A 13141-nucleotide genomic window follows, 5' to 3' on the forward strand; every position below is an offset into this window, starting at 1 on the left:
CCAAAGATGGCAATACCTAGATCTATCCTTGCTTTTTATGCCTAGCTAGGGGCGTTAAACGATAGCGCTTGTTGGGAGGCAACCCAATTTTATTTTTATTCCTTGTTTTTTGCTCCTGTTTAGTAATAAATAATTTACCTAGCCTCTGTTTTGGTTGTGTTTTTTGTGTTTAATTAGTGTCTGTGCCAAGTAGAACCGTTGGGAAGACTTGGGGAAAGTCTTGATATCTTGCTGTAAAAAACAGAAACTTTAGCGCTCACGAGAACTGCTGCCATTTTTATTTGGAAAGTGATATTTAGTTAATTATTTTTTCAGATGATTAATATATAAATTCCTCACGTCCATCAATTTATTATAGAATTTTTGGGGTTCCAGATCTTGCGCTAGCTACATATTACTACAGACTGTTCTGTTTTTGACAGATTCTGTTTTTCGTGTGTTGTTTGCTTATTTTGATGAATCTATGGCTAGTAAAATAGTTTATAAACCATAGAGAAGTTGGAATACAGTAGGTTTAACACCACTATAAATAAATAATGAGTTCATTACAGTACCTTGAAGTGGTCATTTGTTTTCTTGCGCTAACGGAGCTCACGAGATTTTCTACTTTAAGTTTTGTGTTGTGAAGTTTTCAAGTTTTGGGTAAAGATTTGATGGATTATGGAACAAGGAGTGGCAAGAGCCTAAGCTTGGGGATGCCCATGGCACCCCCAAGATAATCTAAGTACACCTAAAAGCCAAAGCTTGGGGATGCCCCAGAAGGTATCCCCTCTTTTCGTCTACTTCTATCGGTAACTTTACTTGGACTTATATTTTTATTCACCACATGATATGTGTTTTGCTTGGAGCGTCTTGTATGATTTGAGTCTTTGCTTTTTAGTTTACCACAATCATCCTTGCTGTACACACCTTTTTAGAGAGCCATACATGATTTAGAATTTGTTAGAATACTCTATGTGCTTCACTTATATCTTTTGAGTAATATAGTTTTGCTCTAGTACTTCACTTATATCTTTTAGAGCACGGTGGTGGATTTGTTTATAGAAACTATTGATCTCTCATGCTTCACTTAGATTATTTTGAGAGTCTTAAATAGCATGGTAATTTTCTTAAATAATCCTAATATGCTAGGTGTTCAAGATTAGTAAAAAAAATCTTATGAGTGTTTTGAATACTAAGAGAAGTTTGATGCTTGATGATTGTTTTGAGATATGGAGGTAATAATATCAAAGTCGTGCTAGTTGAGTAGTTGTGAATTTGAGAAATGCTTGTGTTGAAGTTTGCAAGTCTCGTAGCATGCACGTATGGTAAACATTATGTAACAAATTTGAAACATGAGGTGTTATTTGATTGTCCTCCTTATGAGTGGCGGTCGGGGACGAGTGATGGTCTTTTCCTACCAATCTATCCCCCTAGGAGCATGCGCGTAGTGCTTGGTTTTTGATGACTTGTAGATTTTTGCAACAAGTATGTGAGTTCTTTATGACTAATGTTGAGTCCATGGATTATACGCACTCTCACCCTTCCACCATTGCTAGCCTCTTCGGTACCGTGCATTGCCCTTTCTCACATTGAGAGTTGGTGCAAACTTCGCCGGTGCATCCAAACCCCGTGATATGATACACTCTTTCACACATAAACCTCCTTATATCTTCCTCAAAACAGCCACCATACCTACCTATTACGGCATTTCCATAGCCATTCCAAGATATATTGCCATGCAACTTTCCACCATTCCGTTTATCATGACACATTCATCATTGTCATATTGCTTAGCATGATCATGTAGTTGACATAGTATTTGTGGCAAAGCCACCATTCATAATTCTTTCATACATGTCACTCTTGGTTCATTGCATATCCCGGTACACCGCCGGAGGCATTCATATAGAGTCATCTTTGTTCTAGCATCAAGTTGTAATCATTGAGTTGTAAATAAATAGAAGTGTGATGATCATCATTTTCTAGAGCATTGTCCCAAGTGAGGAAATAAAAAAAGGGAGAAACGCCATAAAAAAAGAGAAAGGCCCAAATGAAAAAAAAAGAGAAAAAGAGAGAAGGGACAATGTTACTATCCTTTGCCACACTTGTGCTTCAAAGTAGCACCATAATCTTCATGATAGAGAGTCTTTTGTTTTGTCACTTTCATATACTAGTGGGAAATTTTCATTATAGAACTTGGCTTGTATATTCCAACAATGGGCCTCCTCAAGTGCCCTAGGTCTTCGTGAGCAAGCAAGTTGGATGCACACCCACTTAGTTTCTTTTGTTGAGCTTTCATACATTTTATAGCTCTAGTGCATCTGTTGCATGGCAATCCCTACTCCTTGCATTAACATCAATCGATGGGCATCTCCATAGCTCATTGATTAGCCTCGTTGATGTGAGACTTTCTCCTTTTTTGTCTTCTCCACATAACCCCCTCATTATATTCTATTCCACCCATAGTGCTATATCCATGGCTCGCGCTCATATATTGTGTGAAAGTTTATAGGTTTGAGATTACTAAAGTATGAAACAATTGCTTGGCTTGTCATCGGGGTTGTGCATGATGAGAGCATTCTTGTGTGACGAAAATGGAGCATGACTAAACTATATGATTTTGTAGGGATGAACTTTCTTTGGCCATGTTATTTTGAGAAGACATAATTGCTTAGTTAGTATGCTTGAAGTATTATTATTTTTATGTCAATATGAACTTTTATCTTGAATCTTTCGGATCTGAATATTCATACCACAATTAAGAAGAATTACATTAAAATTATGCCAAGTAGCACTCCGCATCAAAAATTCTGTTTTATCATTTACCTACTCGAGGACGAGCAGGAATTAAGCTTGGGCATGCTTGATACGTCTCCAACGTATCTATATTTTTGATTGCTCCATGCTATATTATCTACTATTTTGGACATTATTGGGCTTTATTATCCACTTTTATATTATTTTTGGGACTAACCTATTAACCGGAGGCCCAGCCCAGAATTAATGTTTTTTTCCTATTTTAGGGTTTCGAAGAAAAGGAATGTCAAACGGAGTCCAAACGGAATGAAACCTTCGGGAACGTGATTTTCTCACCGAACATGATCCAGGACACTTGGACCCTATGTCAAGAAACAAAGGAGGAGGACACGAGGTAGGGGCGCGCTTACCCCCCCCCCCCAAGGCGCACCCTCCACCCTCGTGGGGCCCCTGTTGCTCCACCGACGTACTCCTTCCTCCTATATATACCTACGTACCCTCAAACGATCAAAAACGGAGCCAAAACCCTAATTCCACTACCGCAACTTTCTGTATCCATGAGATCCCATCTTGGGGCCTGTTTCGGAGCTCCGGCGGAGGGGGTATCCAACACAGAGGGCTTCTACGTCAACACCATAGCCCCTCTGATGAAGTGTGAGTAGTTCACCTCAGACCTATGGGTCCATAGTTATTAGCTAGATGGCTTCTTCTCTCTTTTTGGATCTCAATACAATGTTCTCCCCCTCTCTTGTGGAGATCTATTCGATGTAATCTTCTTTTTGCGGTGTGTTTGTTGAGACTGATGAATTATGGGTTTATGATCAAGTCTATCTATGAACAATATTTGAATCTTCTCTGAATTCTTTTATGTATGATTGGTTATCTTTGCAAGTCTCTTCGAATTATCAGTTTGGTTTGGCCTACTAGATTGATCTTTCTTGCAATGGGAGAAGTGCTTAGCTTTGGGTTCAATCTTGTGGTGTCCTTTCCCAGTGACAATAGGGGCAGCAAGGCACATATTGTATTGTTGCCATCGAGGATAACAAGATGGGGTTTTCATCATATTGCATGAGTTTATCCCTCTACATCATGTCATCTTGCTTAAGGTGTTACTCTGTTTTCATGAACTTAATACTCTAGATGCATGCTGGATAGCGGTCGATGAGTGGAGTAATAGTAGTAGATGCAGGCAGGAGTCAGTCTACTTGTCTTGGACGTGATGCCTATATACATGATCATACCTAGATATTCTCATAACTATGCTCAATTCTGTCAATTGCTCAACAGTAATTCGTTCACCCATTGTAAAATACTTATGCTCTTGAGAGAAGCCAATAGTGAAACCTATGGCCCTCGGGTCTATCTTCATCATATTAATCTTCCAATACTTAGTTATTTCCTTTGCTTTTATTTTAGTTTGCATCTTTATCATAAAAATACCAAAAATATTATCTTATCATATCTATCAGATCTCACTCTCGTAAGTGACCGTGAAGGGATTGACAACCCCTTATCGCGGTTCTTTCTAGGAGTTATTTGCTTTGTGCAGGTATGAGGGACTCACGTGTAGCCTCCTACTGGATTGATACCTTGGTTCTCAAAAACTGAGGGAAATACTTATGCTACTTTGTTGCATCATCCTTTCCTCTTCGAGGAAATCCAACGCAGTGCTCAAGATGTAGCATCGACGCGAGCTCGAGACGCAGGCCAGTCCGCCGTCTCCCCCCACTCGTTGAAGCTGGAGGCAAGCATGGGGCGCACCTTGTCCATGGCCTCTCGGTTGAGCACCAGCGACCTACCAACGGCGGGCTCAACGGCCGGGGGCAGAGCGGTGAAGGATAGAGGTCTCTTCCCCTTATCTCCTTGCTTTGGTGCCATGGCGATGGAGTGGGCAGAGCTCAGGTCAGATTGGAAAGGGGAGCAGAGTCCGGGGGAAGCAGAGGAATTAGAGAAGAATGGCGCAGGCGATGGAAGAATAACCGTGTAGACCGCGGTGGCCATCTAGCCAGGCGGGTATCAAGGCAGCGTGGGGAAGCGGAGACGCCCACATACAATCAATTGCCACGCGTCAACCAAGGCCGCAGGCTATTGGGGCCCGCGGCGCTCTGCGCTTGGCCTTTGGCTTCGCCTCGAAGCCAAGCCCGAGCGCGCCTTGGGCCCGGGGGCTACTGTCGGCGTTCTGGGAACGGGGGTCCCCAGACTTGCCTGCCTGCGGCCCATGGCGTGGCTCTGCGAGCGGGCCCGTACGTCCCATCTTAACCAGCAAGCACTCAAGACCCTCGCGAGGGGCCAAGCCTCACGAGGCGGACGACACAAGACCTCCTCAGGAGCGGCCTCACCAGGCTGGCTCGCGAGGGGCGGAGAGTTCAAGGCCAGGCAAACCTCGCGATGTTCTAGTGACGTGAGCCATGAAGACCAAAGACAGGCGGGCGCCAGGTGGGTGCCAACGCGCACAGTGTCCTTGTTTCCTCTTCGGTGCTAAGGAAGCAGGCGCAAACGCGGAGTACCGAGGCATCAAGCAAAGGTTTCCATATCGGTGCAACAAGACCAAGACCAGAAGGACGGCAAGACGGAGGTCACTGTGGAGCCCAAGATGGCGTCACCACCAGAGCCTTTGGCAGGCGAAGACTGCTTTTGTCAGGATAGCTTGTACTAGCTGTCCCCCTTCAAATTGGCCGTTGTGGGATCCCTTCCCGCTCAATATTTGGGAAGAGGACCAAGGCCACTATAAATAGGACTAGCCACCAACGTAGCTAGGGGCGACCTCATCTTAGACTAGAACTAGTTCATCCTCACAACCACATCCACCAAGCACAAGAACACCTCTCCTCAGAAGGTTGTTCTTTCCCTTGTACTATTCATCCTCGGCCCAAGAGGCAATCCACCACACCACATTGGAGTAGGATATTACACCACAACGGTGGCCGAACGAGTATAAATCTTGTGTCCTTTGTGTTGCGAGTTCGTCGAGTTGGTTCGTAAGATCTTAGCTGAGTTAGGACATGGATCGGTAGGGGGGAGATCTTCGCGCGCACCCCAGTGTTCGAACCTTGAGGGTTTTGCCAGAACCCGTGATCCGACACTGGTGGAGGGGGAATCGATCACGGAGGGCTTCTACATCAACAACATAGCCTCTCCGATGAAGCGTGAGTAGTTTACCACAGACCTTCAGGTCCATAGTTATTAGCTAGATGGCTTCTTCTCTCTTTTTGATCTTCAATACAGAGTTCTCCTCGATGTTCTTGGAGATCTATTCGATGTAATACTCTTTTGTGGTGTGTTTGCCGAGATCCGATGAATTGTGGATTTATGAACTTGATTATCTATGAATATTATTTGGTTCTTCTCTGAATTCTTATATGCATGATTTGATATCTTTGCAAGTCTCTTCGAATTATCGATTTAGTTTGGCCTACTAGATTGATCTTTCTTGCAATGGGAGAAGTGCTTAGCTTTGGGTTCAATCTTGCGGTGTCCTTTCCCAGTGACAGTAGGGGCAGCAAGGCACGTATTATATTGTTGCCTTCGAGGATAAAAAGATGGGGCTTATATCATATTGTTTGAGTTTATCCCTCTACATCATGTCATCTTGCTTAAAGCGTTACTCTGTTCTTATGAACTTAATACTGTAGATGCATGTTGGATAGTGGTCGATGTGTGGAGTAATAGTAGTAGATGCAGAATCGTTTCGATCTACTTGACACAGACGTGATGCCTATATTCATGATCATTGCCTTAGATATCTTCATAACTATGCGTTTTTCTATCAATTGCTCGGCAGTAATTTGTTCACCCACCATAATACATGCTATCTTGAGAGAAGCCACTAGTGAAACCTATGGCCCCCGGGTCTCTTATTATATTGCATCTCTTTTATTTACATCACATCTCGTTTACTATTTTGCAATTTTTACTTTTCAATCTATACAATAAAAATACCAAAAATATTTACTTTACTATCTTTATCAGATCTCACTTTTACGATTGACCGTGAAGGAATTGACAACCCCTTTATCACGTTGGTTGTGAGGTTCTTAATTGTTTGTGCAGGTATTAGCTGACTTGTGCGTTGTCTCTTACTGGATTGATACCTTGGTTCTCAAAAACTGAGGGAAATACTTACGCTACTTTGCTGCATCACCCTTTCCTCTTTAATGGAAAACCAACGCATGCTCAAGAGGTAGCAGTGTCAACGCCGTGTGCCAAAATGAAGTAAAAGACGATGGATCGTACGGCCATGAGTGGTTGTACGTTCCCTCGTACCAAGGCAAGAAAATATCCAATTTATTTATTTCTTCAAGCCGAGGTGGTTTATATTTTAACCATCCGTTTACACTTTAATGCATATTATTCACCCTTGAAGCATCCTAAACAATAAACTTTGTAGTTCTTCATATTTTATTTTATTTCTTTTTCCTGGTCGGGTATACGAACTACGTTCGTGTACCGATCCGTCTATTCCTTTTATCTTGTGTGTTTATTTTTGCAGAGGTTTGGACCTAGTGTGGTGACATGTAGGGTATGCTGCCAATCATGTGAAAAACCTCACAAGCCATTCGGTCGCTTCGATTCGACAAAATCTTCAGCTACAAGTGCCCAGTTCCACCGGACAACATCATAAACGTTTGATGAAGCGTAGGTTCATGCCCATTAAAGGAGAGGTTATTTGCACCTCAATGGTAATAAATTTTTATTAACCTTGCTTACATGTAAGCTTGGGGAGGTAGCCACTTTCCATACTCTTCTTTAATAAACGCACTTTCTCTTTTCATAATTTTCTTGAGACTAGTTCTTGCAAAGTTCTAAGCTTGGGGAAGTTATTTTTGCTTGTGTAGAGTCTTGTGCAATGATCCTCATCTGATAAATACTATGCAATCATGTGTCTCATTGTTTGATATGCCTACTTAAGTATGATTGCTCTGTATTTGTTTAAGGGAATCACTTGCTCAAGTTAGGCCCCATATTCCCAAGTTAATGTTTTTTTTTGCACTTTGTTAAACTTTTTGCTTAGCTTGGAAACAATCTTGTGATCTTGTGAAAGACATTGTCACAATCTCTACTTTTACAAGAAGAAAAGAAATGATGATGATGGTTGAATAAAAAGTTTGACACTTCTTAGAACTGTTCTAAAAAAAGTTATGGAGTAGCTCAACCCCATGATGTTTGATACAATAGACTCGGTGGTCCTTGCTTTGGGCGTTGTTTATATGGAATCGATATTTCATAGTATTCAAGATTATGCCAATATATGTGTTGCCACATAGCGCTTTAGCTTCTTGCTGGTTACATGGCCTTGTTGCTATACGTTGCTTTATACTTTGTAATGTGACTCCGTCACCTCTCTTGATGTTATGCTGAGAACTCCGCTGGCCAATGAACGACCCACCATAGTTTTAGCTTGGATTTCGACTATGAGTTTGTTAACGTTCGCAGTGGCAATACTACAACGGATATTATTCGGCTTTCTCTGGAGTGAGTGTGTATTGCATCATGTATGGGTGGTTTTTGAGGTTGTACTTCTCCATGAGAAACTTCCACGCTTCTTCAAACTCATCTATGGTCAGCATGGGATTCACAACCTTGTGGAGCTCTGCCTGGAAGTCGCTCTTCTTACTATACAACTAACCTAGGGACTCCTTTGCCTTCTTTAGGACGTGCCACTTTGCACCAACGATGTGTCGTGTCTAGCATGACAATTTTTTATTGCTACTTCCATTGCACGGTTTTGGTCTGCACTTGAAGGAATGGAATTTAATTTTTGTCCCAATCAAAAGGAATTATCTCTCAAAGTGTTTTAAATGATTAGCATGTTCTCAGAATAACTAACCTGTAAGAATTGTCTGGGGTGCACTCCAGCTCATCATCCTAATGAATTCTAAGAAAACCCACTCGAATGCCTAGACTTTCTCATCCCAAACTAGCACGCAAGTATTATGCTCTGAAAATGATTGTTCACTCCAACAAATAGACCAAACAGCATGTCATACAGGTTGGTATGTACATTGTATCAAAGGTGACAACATCTACAAAGAAGTGTACTGGAGTCTACTGTTCCCATTAGCCCACATCAAATTGTTGATCCTCCCCTCTTTGTCAACTTGAACCTGATATGTGAATGATTGATCTTTTGAACCAAGTTCCTGAAACACCTCCATTGTTTTTCTAACATCATATTCGGCTTGTTCACGGCTAATTTTACCGCATATATTCCACAAGGCTCTTTGTGAGAGGCACGTTCTCCATCCTCCCGAAGAAACTCCCAATAATGTTGTACACCTTGGCAAGGTTCAGTTGTTCTACCGTAGCTATTTCACCAAATACCCGCCGTATACATCAATATGCTTGTGTGAAGGCCAGTGTATTGTCTGCCCAAAAATGGGAGACAGTGAATGGTTGTGCTCCTCCCTATGCTCGGCTATGTACCACCCGTTGTCTTTCGAACACAAAAGTCTTATGAGAGCAGGGCATTCGCCACGACAGGATCTTGTGTTCTCCACTATATGCTTCCCCTGTCGAAAAATCAAACAGGCCAAAATTCAGTCACCACCCATGAGCACACTTAGCTAGTAGTACGTGCTGGAAATTATTCTAGAATTTGAACATAACGCACACCCACAGAATATCTATTGCATGCATCTTGTCCTCTCACGTTAAGCCTGCTCTTTCTGTACCTGATGCCAAAACCCTTTCTCCCACGAATACATATTGTAAAAATCATAAGCTTCCCCAGTGCGTCAAAGCTCATTCCTAATTTTGGCACAATGACATTGTCAACAGGGTTTTCGGCAAACCCGGGATTGATTTCTCCATTGCTGAAATCCTATTCGGGGCATGGCGCTCAGCCTGGTTCGGCAGCCCCAATCCTGACTCTTCATTTGCACCAAACTGGCAATGCACACTATGGTGTGTCATCATCTACTTTCTGAATCAGACAATGCAAACTGACTTGAACAAAAGAAAATTCAATGTTTAACTTTTAAGATCTGTTCCCAGCAAAATCAATTAACATAGTCTATGTGGACACACGTCGCCTGTACGTGAAGTCATCGATAGTGCTGAAACAGTTTATTACAGGAAAATCACTGAATGCCAGCAGCAGTCACTTTTCAGACTGAATTTTGCAGCACTTTAACCAGCAGAAAATATCAGTACCAGCAAAAAGATCTTTACCTACGCGTCCATCCTGGACTCTTGGGGTCGATCTGCTCTATGGATTTGCTCTGAGGCTTGGGGTCGATGTGCTTTATGGATTTGCTCTGAGGCTTGGGGTCGATCTCGACAAGGGGCTGCGCCGCCACTTCCGTCTCACAGATCTGGCCGCGAAGCTGCGCCATCACTGGGTACCAGAGGGGCTCCATGGGTTTGTCACTGTCGTTCACCTCCTACAGCAAAACACTACTGCAATCGCTCCCGCCCCACGCCCCCAGTGTAGAATTGATTAGATCTTCATACTGAATAACCGAACATGCAATATATAACAGATTTTCTCACCTGTTAATCGGTTGCATCAAGAAGTCCATCTTCTCCGGCAGCCGCACTCGCCTCCTCCCGATCACCGACCTCAAGAGAAGAAAGATCTAGTCTCGTAAGGTAGGAGACAGTTGCTTGCATCTACCCATCCCTGCATTTACTCGATCACTATCGATACTACCGAAAAAGCAACAATTCTGAACCATGGATCGGGACGGCACCGACGTCCCGAGCCATGGCTCTCCTCCGATCAGTCGACGGCGGCCCAACGTCCGTCAGAGCTATTGCCCACCAGTCAGGTCTGCACCTCTACGTATATCTCAATTTCCAAATTCCTGGTCGACCACGGGCCTGTTGCGAGCATTCAATGCACCGAATCACAGCGCAGTACCGAACGGGACAGATAACGAACTCCTGTGCACTCGAGTTCACATACTCCGCGTCCAATCTCCACAGGCTCTCTTCTTCAATAGTCTGCAGCAATTTCTATAGGTGTTGTATCACACTGTTATGTACATAGCAGGATGCGCCAGACTATTATGTTCTGCGACCTCACGCAAGTATGCAAGCGCTGGTAAAGCCTATTGCGCTACCACAGCTTCCAAAATAGGTACAATGGAAACAAGTGCACACATCCTGTCCACAGGCAACCACAAAATATAAGCAGCACGACGCAAAATAGAACACAACACGTCGGCCTAATCCAAAATGTAAAATCATCACTTAACCAACAAGCATCACAAGAGTACAATTAAAACAAAGCTAATGCATTAAAAGAAGGGAGCAAACCTTGATGAACAGAACAAAGAAAAGGCAGACTCGATAGATGGATTCCAGGCGAAAAATTACAAAACTGTACCAGCACAACCAGATATCAAGATTCCTAGGATGAACATGTAAACTGAAATACCAAAAGGAATCATATCCCATTCCAAGACGACTGTATATATACATATAAAAAAATTACGGACAAATGTGTAAATTAAAAGACCAAACAAACAATCTGAACCATGAATAAATAAACCACATCACTAATATGACCCAACATGCAAATGGCAATCATAAATTCTTAATACATATTTTTAGGCCATACCAACACAAGACACCAAGACGAGGAGGGAAAATAATTTCAAGGCACATTGCTAATATAACCCAACATGCAAAATAACCATCAATAACACTCTGTAGACATAATTTGAAGCCATAGCAACACAGCTGGATATCATGATGCATCTAGACAAATTCACAGGCAATGTATTTTTTTTTCGGCCACATAGATCATCAATACCGGATCAGACAAGAGAGACTCAAGCAGAAGTGAAATATACATATATGTAAGCACCAGCAGTACAGAAATTCAGAGGATGAAATAGGAGAGATGATTCTTGTGATGGAATTACAATGTGACATAATGATTATTAACATACCTACATAATGATTAATGGAGTTACTCCTGTTTCAGCTTGCTCAAGAAGAAGGTCGCAAATGGCATCATACATTGCCTGAAAGACATTAATCAAGCACATCTCAGATGATAACCCAAATATCGTTCTTTTGTTAAAGAAGATGCATAAACAAAGGGATTGCCCTTACCGAAATTCAACATAGTAAGCTTGGTGCAGATTACTGTATCATGAATAAGATATTTAAGACCAGAACACAAAAGAGTTGCTGTTACATGCATATGCAAAAAACTAAGCTCTAAAATTTATACAGAGATGCTATTCTCTTGCTAAGCTCTTAATTTTTTTTCTCCGGGAACAGAGATGCTATTCTCTTGCTAAGCTCTTAAATTTATACACAGTTTTGATAGAAACATGTGATACTTCCCTTGCTTATTGCTGATACTGCAACTGCAGTTTATATGAGTCTACTTTTGTGCTTCCATACACCTGTTATGAAGCATCCATCCTGACAAAAAATACAAAGTATGACATAGGACTCTTCTACCAATTATAGAACTTGTTCCATTCTAAACCAAGCATCAATCAAATAGTCATGTCAAATTTGAACCAAAACACATATCAAACATCATACATAGAGGGAGAGAGGTCAGAGGGGAGGGGAAGTAGGCCTGGGAGCAGGTCAGCTAATCAAGGTAGATCATGAGCGCCAAAATCCTACATGAGGCAGCCTGGTGCAGAACAAACTATCAGGAAATTCGTGGATGCCATACAACTTAGAAATGATGCCTGAAATGGAAAGGTTGGACAGGGCATCAAGAATCATCTAAAGCACTTTTAAATCTAAAACAATGGAACATAGACAGCAGGGAGATGAGAATGTGTTCTTAAATTCATGAACCAGGAACACTAATTGGGCTTTCACACGATGCCTACACTTGAAAACCCGATGATTATTTTCTGCAGAAGAATCACACAATGGAATGGTATCAATGCATCATATGGGGAAATTGCAAATCATGGGATGGAAGTGGAGAAACCAAGCATATACCTTGGCATTGACAAACTCGGTTATCCCAAAAGTTTGTAAGCATGGATCTCTTCTATCTGAACCAAAACCCAATCAAGAACACAAGAGTTAATTCATAAGCAAATCCAGAGAGAGAGAGAGAGAGAGAGAGAGAGAACTGGAACAGGGGCTCCAAGAGAAGGAAGCAAGCGAGGGGAGGAGGCGGCTGCGCCATTTGCTCTGCTCGTTTCTCGGCATTTACGCGGTTGCCGGGGTTCTGGTCCAAGCTGGAGAGGAGCAGCCGCCATTTGAGGCGCCCTGGCTTCCCTTCATCTTGTTCAGCAGCCTGTGCTGGACAAGAGGAGATAAAGCCCCACTGTTCCGCACCTGCTGCTCCTTGTGCCCCACGCTGACCTCTTCTCCACCCCGCGATGCGTGCACCACCTAGAACTCGGGCTTCACTGCTTCATCCCTCCGCCGCTAGCCTAATGACCGTCCGTACTCCTCCACCCCCGCCATG

The sequence above is a fragment of the Triticum aestivum genome, chromosome 1A (assembly GCF_018294505.1).
Source record: "Triticum aestivum cultivar Chinese Spring chromosome 1A, IWGSC CS RefSeq v2.1, whole genome shotgun sequence".
Taxonomy (NCBI): domain Eukaryota; kingdom Viridiplantae; phylum Streptophyta; class Magnoliopsida; order Poales; family Poaceae; genus Triticum; species Triticum aestivum.